Source organism: Adiantum capillus-veneris, chromosome 24, assembly GCF_014529385.1.
Source record: "Adiantum capillus-veneris isolate H3 chromosome 24, ASM1452938v2, whole genome shotgun sequence".
Lineage (NCBI taxonomy): Eukaryota > Viridiplantae > Streptophyta > Polypodiopsida > Polypodiales > Pteridaceae > Adiantum > Adiantum capillus-veneris.
Window position 1 is genome coordinate 26193541 of NC_140954.1, and position 12201 is coordinate 26205741.

Consider the following 12201-nt stretch of genomic DNA (forward strand, 5'->3'; position numbering starts at 1 on the left):
ATTTATATGCGTCATTACGTCATTGTATTTAATGGTCTTTGCGTCATTGTCTACTCTATTCATTCAATATTAAGTTTAAATATTCGTGTGTTTAATGCAGGTATGGATGATGAGGAGTTTCTTTCTTCTTTGTCACCGCAGCAGAGACAGTGGTACGTGGAGCGTCATCGCTCTGGCGCATCATCGCGCGTTCCTACTCCATCCGCATCTCCCTCTCTTTCGGAGCATTCGGTGCGCTCCGAAGCTTCGGCGTCGACGAGACGATCTTCACACTCGTCTAGACACTGACGCTCTAGTGGTGGCGGTGGCGGTTGTTGTGGGGATTCCGCCGCCTATGCCTCCACACCGCTTCGTGTTCGACGAGGCTCTTTACCCTCCCCTTCTTTGCCCGCCCCCACACCAGCCACAGCATCGCCATCTACGCCAGGTTTTGCGCGGCTGACTGTTCCTAGCAGCTACACACCTCTACCTACTCCGCCAGGAGCCACCCCACTCGACACTCCTTGCTTCGGGGCCCAGACGTCGGTGGAGACACCTGACGTCCGTACCCCCATCGACACGCCGCTAGAGACCCCTGCCGGGACACCCAGGTTCACGCGTCACCGGCCAGAGGGCTTGCCTTACTCCGTCGACTTCAGCGGCGGCATCATCATGGATGATGATGGCAAGAAGGTGATCTCGCGCATGCGTGGTCTTTGCTCTCAGCTGTTTAGACACTACATACTAAACAAATGGAGTGAAGTACCAAGTGATTTAAAAAACAGAGTCATCAGCATACTTCATGATGAGTTTCCCGTTCCAACACGGTATCAGCGCTTCAATGAAGACCTGATGAAGATTCGAATGCGCGAATACTACAAACACAAGCGTTCCGAAGTGCAAAAATCAATCAAGAATGGGTGGAACAGGCCAGATTGGCTGGCCAAAGAAGATTGGAAGAATGCGAAGAAAGCAGCGCGCGAGAATCCCGACAAGTGGAAGCAACAAAAGAATGCAGCCAGAGCGCGAGTAGAGGCAGGGAGCTCGCACCACTTGGGGAGCGGTGGATGGGCATCATTTGAGGCCGATTTTGTAAGTGTTTTCGCATTGCTCTTTATGTTCGATAGTTTAGGGTTTATAAGTTTTTTAATTCTAACATAATGAAATATTTGTATGTTTTGACAGTGGTCGATGACAGGACGTGATCCCACACCATACGAGCGCGAGTACGCACGCAGGAAGGGCTTAAACGCCCTGATGGACATTCTCAATTCTCGCGGCGGCATGGTTAGTATTAGGGTTTACTCTTTTCTATTTTTTGTATTGTTTTATAAATGTCATTATATGTTTATACTTACTGAAAGCTGTCTTATTGTCTTTTTTTGCAGAATCCGACAGATACGCCGCTTGGACGCGATGAGACGTCTGACTAGACGACGTCAGTTTAGTCGAAGCTAGATAGCATTAGTTTAGGGTTTCTCATAGCTTATGTATCATGAGACGGATTTTATACGTCTTTTTGAACCATGTATATTATTACATTTGTCACCGCAGTTCCTTTTGCCAATCAATTCTTTATGCCTATGATGTTGTACAATTGTCATTATTACATTTGCCAATCAATTCATTTTGCCTATGATGTGTACAATTGTCAATTTTACGCTTGTCAATTTTGCAAACAATGCGTCTTGTGGGTGACTATTTTGGGTCTATTATCTACCCTTGCACTTTTTTTAAAAAGTGAATCAAGTACAATATGGTTGATGGGTGGCAGGGCATTCAATGCCCTGTCACCAAAAAAAAATTCTCTCGGGCGTCGCTATAACCGTCGCTATTTATGGCTCTGTAGCGTCGCTATAATCTTGTGTGTAAACGTCGCTATGACCGTCGCTATGAGCGTCGCTATATAGGGACGCTTATAGCGACGCATTTAGCGACGCCTATAGCGACGCTCGTAGCGACGGTTTTAGCGACGCCGGGGGTTATAAAAACCTAGTGTATTTTCGTCACTAACAGCGTCACAAGAGCACACAACCTCTTGTAGTGTATGCTAGGGTAAGTTTCCGATGAAGTTTCGTTGATTTTGGGTTAGCCATTAGGTCGCCGCCTCTACTTCTAGGTCTCTACCGCCCGCTTTGTGTGTGAACCCTACGCTAGTTTTCACGACAAAACGACAAACATGCGCGAAAAGCTCAAGGTGGTGAGCCTACCTCTCCTGTCTTAAGCTCGTCGGGTAGTCGTGCGCGTCATAGAAGCTGTTGGAAGGTCCGTCCTCTCTAGGTGACAGAAGCTCTCTCCACAAGGTCAATAGTGAGAATGAGCTAAAAATGAGGTGAAAATTTCTTATAATGGAGGTCCCCGAACCACTTTTCATGAAATTCGACATGGGCACCTAGCTTCTTGAGAGATGCGGTTTAGGCTAAAAAATTTCTTGATTTGGACTCCATTTGCTTTGCTTACCAGAAATTTGCATTTCGGTCAAAACCTGGCCAAAACACACTTTCCGCTCCGTCTCATAATTGCACCCCCACTGTACCATAGGTTTTCCTATAGTCACTGATCATCCCCATTTTTTTTTTTTCATTACGACCGTTTTTCACCTGCTTTTTGTATTTTTGAAGTTTTTCTGTCGAAAATTAGCAAAGTTAAAAAGAAAATAGCAAATCAAACTTAGAAAATTTCCAAAAATCATAATAAATCACAAACATCACCGCAAAACATTATATACACTCACATGCAATTTTTTATGGCCGGATTTCTCCGTTTTACCAATATTTTGCCCAAAAAATGAGCATTTCTACTTATATACACACTCTTAGGGGCTTGATTTGGCGTTTGGCCCCATATACCTATAGATACATGTTGTATAAGGGCATATGTACTTGGGTTAGTCCAAAACAAATTTCAATCAAACAACAACCTTAAAATAGCCGAAAATCATGCCCTTTTTTGCTCTTTCTGCTATTGGTTCCGCATTTAAGAATGCCTCCCCCCCTCCTAGCCGGAGTCCTCTTGGACGACAAGGTATCGCCTCAGAGTATGTGCCGTGCATAGGTTGAAAAATTTGTGCTAATGCTTGGCCGATTACTGTGGCCCTATTGATGCATACTTCGGTCAATGCATGGAAAAAATTAATGTTGTGCAAGAGAACGGAATAAGCAAAATTCTTATTTGCATTCGCCATCGAGGTTTCCTGTTTTCTTTGCAAGTAACAGCTATAACTCTACTGCTATCTGTTTAATTGTCTTTTTTTCAAAAGGCAATCTCTTTGCCGCTTCTGTTGAGATAGCCGTAGTTGTTTTCATGGTTAGGATTGGCTTGGCCGGAATGGCCGTGGACCGTATTTCCTTTGCTTTCCATTGGTAGCTTGTTTTTGCCGGTTTTTGTAGATGTTTTGGTACTTCCTTGGTTGCCACTGGTTTGTTGCGGATTGGCATCCACATAAGTCGGCTGTCCCTTTTCAAATGCAGTTGTCTGCCTTTCGTTGTTGCTTGTACTGAAGGGAGTTCTTGTTGCTTTTGTTTTGGTATCCAAATACGAGTGACATTTGGGTTATTGCTGAGCATTTTCTTTGGGATCCATATTTGTTTTATGCCCGTGGTTTTTGGTTGAACTGTCTGCTTTGGTTTAATGCTTTCCTTGCATTGTTGTTTGTCTGCCATGTCATTTCTATCCTTCCGCATCCATACTTGTTTTTGTTGTTTTGGTAATCGAGGTCTTTACATTGCGGTCTGCGACTTCGTATGTCTGTAATTAGCATGGTTGGATTTTACCTGTCTGTTGGCCTTGGGTATCATGTTGTTCTTTGGTGGCATTCTTGCTTTTGGCTCTTTTTCCAGTGATTGCATAGCTTGCAACTGATTATTCCGGTATTGTTGAGCAAAGGCTATCACCTGTTGTTCTTGTGCATGTTGAATTTTGACTGCATTCGCATTCCAATCTATTTGCACATTGTACTCTTTTTGCCAAGGTTGTCCCAACATCATTGGTTGTTGTGTGCTTTCATCTTTCACCACATAGAATTTGTGTGGGTATATATGTTGATGTACTTGAACATGCAACATAGTCCATCCCAATGTTGTCAACGAGTGTGATGTACTACTTTCCATCACTTGAGGAGTATGATGAAGTTGGCCTGTGGTTTTGAGCTGTTGGTATAATCCGTAAGAGATAAAATTTTGCCTGAGCTCCATAATCAAGCAATGCCATCGATTCAACTTGACTGCTGCCCACTTTGACTGCAATTATTGGCTCCACTGTGTCTTCATCCAGCTTCGTCATTCGAATGGAATAGATTCGCAATGGTGCTCCACTTTGTTGTTGTTGTCGTAGAAGTCTTCTTTTTGCAATGCGTTCTGGTGCTTCTGCTTGAGCTTCTTCTCGTACTCTCTGTTTTTCCTTCATTCGTTGTTCTCCTTGATGGATTTGTTGGAGCATCTCCTATGTGAGTGGTAGATGATATTTCTTCAATCGACATCCACTAATCCAGTTCGGCATTTCTTCACCTGCTAATGTAGCAAGCTTGACAGCTCCACTTTGTGATAGATCACTAATCACAGAGGGTCCCATCCCTCGCTTTTTAAGTTTCTTGGCATGTTGCTTCAAAGTATAAACAAGTACATAGTCACCTGTTTTGAACTCTTTAGTGCGCACATATTTGTCAAAAAACTCTTTTTGTCTTGTCTTTTTAGCATATATTGAAGCTACAGCCCTCAAGCAGAGTTTATCTAGTTTTTCAAGACCATCTATTCTTGAAGAGAGTTCATGCCCTGTCCATTCTAAGCGTTTTGCTACTCGTAGAGTTGGAATTAAAAACTCTATGGGTAGTATAGCATTTAGGCCAAACACCATGTTGTACGGTGTTGTTCCTATCGATGTTTTGTAAGCTACCTTGTATGCCCATAGTGTTGAGTGTAGCTGCTGATCCCAATCTGTTTGTGACTCTGACACTATTTTCGTGAGAACCGTGCATAGTGTTTTATTTGTGGCCTCAGCTTGTCCATTTGCCTGTGGATGGTATGGAGCAGATTTCCTATGTATGACCATGAATTCCTCTAGCACATATTCAATGACTTCATTAAGAAAATGTGTCCCACGGTCACTGAAAATTTCTATTGGTAACGCGTATCGTACAAAAACATTCTCATACAAAAATTGTGCAGTGGTGCGTGCATCTGCTTTTTGCGTTGCCTTGGCTTCCGCCCATTTTGTGAGATAGTCCGTAGCCACAATGATATATTTGGTATGGGTGCAATATGCAGGTGGTGAGATAGGTCCCACAAAATCAATGCCCCATTTTGCAAATGCTCTTGCTCCCATCATTGGCCGTAGTGGCATCTCATCTCTCTTTATCGGTACCTTGGTGCGCTAACATGCGTCACAACATCTTACAAACTCTTCAGCATCCATATGCAATGTAGGCCACCAAATTCCTGCGGTGGTTAGGATAATTTTTGTCGTCTTATCGCCCGAAAAATGGCCTCCACTTATTCCGCTATGTGCATGTTCTAGAATCAACATGTATTCACTTTCACTTGCACAGATTCTAAGTTGATTGTCCTTTCCTCGCTTATAGAGTTGGTTCCCAATTAACTGAAAGTCAGGAGCTTCCAGCTCTATAGCCCTTTTCCGTGCTCTTGTGATGTTCTCAGGAAACGTCCTGGGGTTAAGAAATCGATGATATATTGACTCCATGCAGGTGCAATGTTTACCTGAAACAATGTCGCGTGATCCACTGGTCATTTGGCACTACATATAATACAATTGGTAACATAAGAATGTGTGTCCTCATACATAGTTGGCCAATAAACCCCTAACTATTTCAGTCTCTAGTGTGTTTTCACTAGTGAACAATGAAATGCACAATCCTGGACATGTGCTTCTTCAAGGTAGCACTCGAATTCTTCCCGATTTATACATAATCCTAGTATTTGATCTGATCCTAGATGATACAGCCGTCCTGCTATCAACTGAAAGTTTTTTGTTTGTCGATTTGTTTGTTGTTTAGAACTGTATTCCGTATTATCAAACCCACTTCCAAAGGAAAGAATGCTAACAATTTCCTAAGACCATTTGGGTATCACTTCAACATTGAAAAGATAAGCATCTTGTATGTCATCATATACTCCTTCAGGAGATTCCCCGTTGTGTATCCTTGAAAGATGATCCACTCGTAGATGATTTTTACCCTTTTTGACCACCACTGTGAAGTCAAACTCTAGCAATATAATAAACCATCGTACAATTCTCCCTGTATTGCATGGTTTATTTACCAGATACAAAAGAGCTTGATGATCTGTGAAGAACACAAATTTGTTTGCGAGCAAATAATGCCTAAATTTCTTTATAGCATAAAGCATTCCTAACCCTTCCCGTTCGGTGGTTGTGTAGTTCTTTTCCACACTGTTTAAGTGTCGGCTTGCATAACACACTGGAAAATCCATTGTTCCGTCTCCAGGTTGAGAGCCAGAATACTTCCAATTGCATATGCAGAAGCATCAATGTGAACATGGAATATCTTTTCCCAATCTGGTGCTTTAAGTATAGGTGCTGATATAAGTTTTTCCTTCAGATTTTGGAATGAAGTTTCACACTCCTCAGTCCAATCGAAATTGACTAGCAAACGATACAGAGGTTGTGCGATAACCGCATACATGTATATGAATCTTTGATAATATCCGTAGTGTCCCATGAAGGATTGCACTTGTTTCGCATTAGTAGGCCTGGGTAGGTCTACAATGACTTTGACTTTGTCTAGGTCAGTGGTTATGCCATTTTTTGAGACAATGTGTCCTAAGATGCGTCCTTGCTTAACCATAAATATACACTTTTCCGGGTTAAGACAGATTCAATATGTCCTGCATTTTTCAAAGACCTTTTGCAAATCGTCAATATGTTCCTCTCGTAGAAGAGAGTGTACACAAAGATCATCCATGTAAATTTCTAAGAATATTCTCAAGTATTCTTTGAACGCGTGCGTCATTAACCTTTGGAAGGTGGTTGGGGCATTAACTAAGCCAAACGGCATAACTCGATACGCATAAATTCCTCATTCTGTGGAAAACGCTATTTTGTGTCGATCCTGCTATTGCCAGTTGGTTGTATCCTGAAAACCCATACAGAAAGGAATAAGCCCGTTTTCCGGCCACCCGCTCAAGTGCATGTTCTGTGATTGGCAAGGGATAATTATCCCTTATGGTGGCTGCATTTACCTTTTTGAGGTTTACACACACTCGCAGTTTTCCATTCTTTTTGGGAACTACCACAATGGGTGACACCCAATCTGTATGTTCAATCTCATAGATGAATTCAGCGTCCATCACCTTTTCAATCTCCTCTTTGATTCTTTTAGCAAATGTGTCATTATATGTATAAGGACGTTGTTTGCTAGGTTTGGCATCTGATTTCAAAGGAATTGTATGTTGGCATATCGATGGATCAACTCCCTTGAGGTCTTTATAGGACCATGCAAATACATCTTTATACTTCTTGAGAAGTTGTGTTAGCCGTTCTTCTTCTTCAGGCTCTAAATCGTTTGCTATATAGACCAGCTGAGGTTTTTCACTTGGTTCTGCGAGGTCTATTCTTTTTGAATTTTCTGGCCCATCATAAGATTCTTGGTTGGTTCTTTCCCTGACTGGTGGTGTCATGATGATTTTTCTGTCCTGGATGGTAAAGTTCCAATAGTGTGATGGTACATTCATGTTTCCCTTTTCTGACTCCCCTTTACCATCACTATCTTCTTCAGTAGTCCATATCTCATGTAAAGACTGTTTCAGTTCTTGGTATTTCTGTTTACGCTCCAGTTTGGTCCACTCTTGGTCTTTTGTTGTTTCTTTTTTTTATTTTTGAGATTTTTGTGATTTTGTTTTTGTTTTAGCTTTTCTTTCCTGTTTTATTTCTTCTCGCGTTCTTTCCTTGCGATCTTTTGAGAATCTTCCTGATATTTGATCTTTTAAACAATCCTCTGCTTTCACAAGCATCAAATAGTGAGTTTTACCTTTTATCCTCAGCATCAGGTTCTCCCTCACTTTGTTTCCTACTCGTTTCCTCCTATAACGTTCCTGGTGTCTAGGGTGCTGATTAGCAAAATCATAAAACTTGATATTCTCGACTTCCCTTCCACGCTCACTTGAGGTGTCTGAACACTCATTATCTGCATCATCATTTACTTTTAGATGTTCAGAGGAGTTATAAAACTCTTCTTGTCCTGGTGGTTCTATCGTCTCATCTTCTTCTGGTACAATGCTTACCATGTAATAGGGTAGCACATCATAGCCCTCCTTATCGCAAAATTTTGTTGTTGGACTATCTATAATAGTACAGACATCCAATGTTGCTAGTATGTGTTCCCATTCTAGAGGCTCCAAGGCATCTTGAGGGAAAGGTTCCGGAATATACTCCTTGTCCTCTATCGCCCTTTCTAAGACGCATTTTTCTCTTCTTAAGCTTCCGCAATGTGAAGCTCCGCACATCCATAGCTCTTTTTGTTGCCCTAGCCATGCTGGGAGTTCCGATCCTGCTTCTATTGTAGCTGAATCAAACTCTTCCACAGGTGTTTGGTTTACATCTTTGTAACTATGGTCTTTCAGGTGTATTTTAGTTGTTGTCTCGCCATGTCTGAGGTATATGTGGTAATAACTCTTATCTTGGACCATCTTCAATTGTCTCATGAATGGTCTTCCCAAGATGATCTCATAATTGTTCTTTTTGTCGAAATCGACAATTGCAAATGTATGCTCATACTCGATTCCACATGAAGTGACAAGCACTTGTTTTAGAGTCCTAGAGGCTTCTCCATGAACCCATCTGCCAATTGCAATTTCATTCTGGTAGCTCTCAAAGCTGGTTTTCCCCATTTTTTCCAGATTTCCTTGGTGGTGATAGAAACTCCCACTCCACTATCAAGAATAGCTTTGGAAACTACTCCTTGGAATTCTACTGGTAGTGTGGTGTTTCCATCTTCTCCCTCGCAATACTCTCCAACCTTGTTTAATGGTACTGGCCTAGTGTTTAGTTGAGGCCTGTCCAACTCTCTGATCCCTTCCTGTAGCCTCAAGGTGGGGTCTTTCACTCCAAATTTTTCTAGGCATTTACCTATTGTGGTCCACATGTTTGGTCGTAACCTTAGGAGTTCTGCTAATGTGATTGTGCATGCCACCGGTGTGGACAATAACTCAATCAATCCTTGCGAATCCATCACTTTGTTAGAAGAAAGTCTTTGAGATGGGATTGCTCTCACTTCCGACTTGGATTCATACTTTCCAAGGTAAGAGGGTAAAGTTTTTAGAGAGTCTGGTTGGCTGTGCCCCGAACTAATTGATCCTTGGTCTCCCCCTTGTGAATGTATCTCAAAGTTCATTTGTGACCTCGCCTCAAATTCTTCAATAGGAGGTAAGATTATATTCTTTTCTTTTCTCGTGCCATTCATGTGGTTACTCGTCCTATTAGCCTCGTTGGCCTCATGGATTTGCTTCCACAAATCGTCTAGACCATTACAGTCCTTACCCATTTCAGTCAATGTTTTAGGCTAGAAGCCGTCACTTGCCTCATATGTTGTATTTGGAACTATGATAGGCTCTCCTCTGGACTCATAGGCATTAGTGAGTCTTTCCTTTGTTTCTACGTGTTCCTCTAAAGTTGGTTGGATAGGGGTTGGAGCTGGTGCCTCATGCCAATTTGCAGGTTTACCTAGCGGGTCTTCCATCAATGATTGAGTTGTTTCTATCATCTTTTTACACATTGCCAACCTTTGTTTTTCTATTTTCGCATATGGATAAGTCATCCACCTTTGCTCCTGGGTTTGGTTCTTTTTGAGTCTGGCTTCATAAGCCTTTAGAAGCACATCCAACTGCTCATTTACCTTGTCTGCCAATACAAATCTCCTGATCCTGCACTTTTGGGCTTTGCTATTTCCTTGGGTGCTATGGTGGCCGTGGTGTGTGAGCTTAAGCTAGCTACATCCTCTAACCTCTCTAATCTATCCTTTGTATGTTTCAACTCCTCGGATAGAGCTGTTTGCTCTCGTTCCTTCTTGGCTTTCATACGCGCCTTTCTAGCTTTCCACGTGCTTCTCTGATTTTTCGTTTCTGAACTTTGGACATCGGTTTTTGGCTCTTCAACTATGAATTCATTCCTCATTCTTTGAGCTTGGGCTCGTGTTACTGCCTGAATAGGTATGATCGTTTCATTTTCCGACCCTCCATTGGAAGGTACTGTTTCTAGCATGTTCAAGGTGGTTTTTGCTCCTTTGCTCGGGTTTTTAGGGCAATCAAGAATCAAATGAGTAACTCCACACTCGGTGCAATACGCATTGACTCTAATGATTTCATCATGAGGACAGTCTCTTAGACAATGGTCTCCACCACACTTGTAGCAGGGTCCCTTGGGTTGTTGAGGTGCTCCTTGAGCTCCTCTTTGTTGGTATGCATGTCTCTGTCCGCCCATGCCTCCGTTGGCTATGAACAACAATGTTCGTTCATCTAAGCTATATCTTCCTTATCCTGCTATCTGTGCAGCTGTTGGAGGTCCTATACTTCCTATCATGCTCCATGGTTCTGGTGTCGAGGGTTCTTTCGGTGGATAATATACAGGGTTTGCTGCATATCCATTGAGATCTTCATAATATGCATGCATAGGCACCAAAGCCTTATCCTCTGATTTGGTTACGGTTGGTGTGTACCTTATACCGACTGGTCGTAATCCTAGTAGGGGTGGTTGTTGACCCAACATTGGTTGTGGTCTTTCTACACCTACAGGTCCTGATAGGTTGCCTGCTTGATACCTAGGCATTGGTGGAACTTGAGGAGAAGCTACCTGAGCTTGGGGAGAGTAAGGTCTCTCTCTCACATATCCCTTGTTACAATAACATTCCTCGGTCCCATGGTTTGTCCATTTTTGTTCAACACCACTTGGGCTGTTTAGCCTGGGGTTTGGCGTAAAAGTTAATCTTTTTTAGCACTTCATCTACAAGCAGCTCCTGGTTTACAGCTACTTCTCCTTTCAGTGCTATCTTAGACTTGCTTCCACTTTGTTGTGAAGATGAATCGTCGTCAAGGTCCTTGAACTCCCCCTCTTTGTAGACCGCACAATTGTCCACAAGGTAAAGAGCCTCCTTGGTCAACTCATTCAACGTCGTTCTCCTCTTCATATGTAAGTCTTTTTGGAGATCCGCATTCCTTAGTCCTTGGATGAATATCACCATGAGTCTGGACTGAGTTGGTAGTTCTTCCACAGGACAGAACTTGACATTTCTTTTTAGTCTTAGGGCTGCCTTTCGTACAGATTCCCCATCTTTCTGTTTGAATTTATGGATTTGTGAGACGGTATTATGAGCTATCCCCCTTTGTGAGAATTCCTTGATAAACTCGTCAAACACTTCTTCCATAGACTCAAAGTCTCTACGCTCTACAGAGTCAGACCAAGTAGCAGCGTCATCCTCTAGGGTTAGTCCAAACCCTGCAAATTGGGTAGGGAAGTCTAACACCTCTTCAGCTCTAATTACACGCACAAAGGCTGCTACATGATCTCTTGGGTCTCTGCTTCCTGTGTATTTCTTGTTTACCCATTTTTGCACTTGAGAAGGTCTAATTCTCCGATGGTCTACAAACCCCATCATTGGATCTCCACGTCCTAATCGATATACCTCCTCAGGTCTTATGTAATAAGCTAGTTCCTCTCTCAGTGGTGCTCCTAAGCCATAATTTCTAACAGTTCTCGCTAGAGATGGTTCATCTCTTCGAACTCGTTCTATGGGTGGACCTCCAGGCTCTGTTGACCCTTAAGTCTTTGGCTTACTCTCTCCTTGATACTTTGAACAGAGTGGTGGTTCTTGAAAATCCCTTAGCCCTTGTGCAGCTTAATAACCATCTTGGCTTCGGTCTTGTTCCAATGTTGCACTCTGTCAAAGCCATGCCTGCAATGATGGCTGGTTTGCTGGTTGGTTTTGGTTGTTGAATGCTTGTGGTTGGTCGGGTGGAATGTAAGGTGGCATCATAATCTTCTGAAAAAGGATTCGTTGACTTGCTTGGGGTGTAGGTGGCTCTTGGCACTTCCTCAGGGGCATATGCTGATGCTCCTGGACCTGTTGCCCTTTCTACCTCCTCTGAGAGAATACGTTGGTATTCTCGCCCGTATCTACCAACAAAAACTATACCCTTCCCCATGGCAGTTTCATAAGAGAATAAGTAAAGAACCTTGTCTTTGCTCAATTCGTTTAAGTAT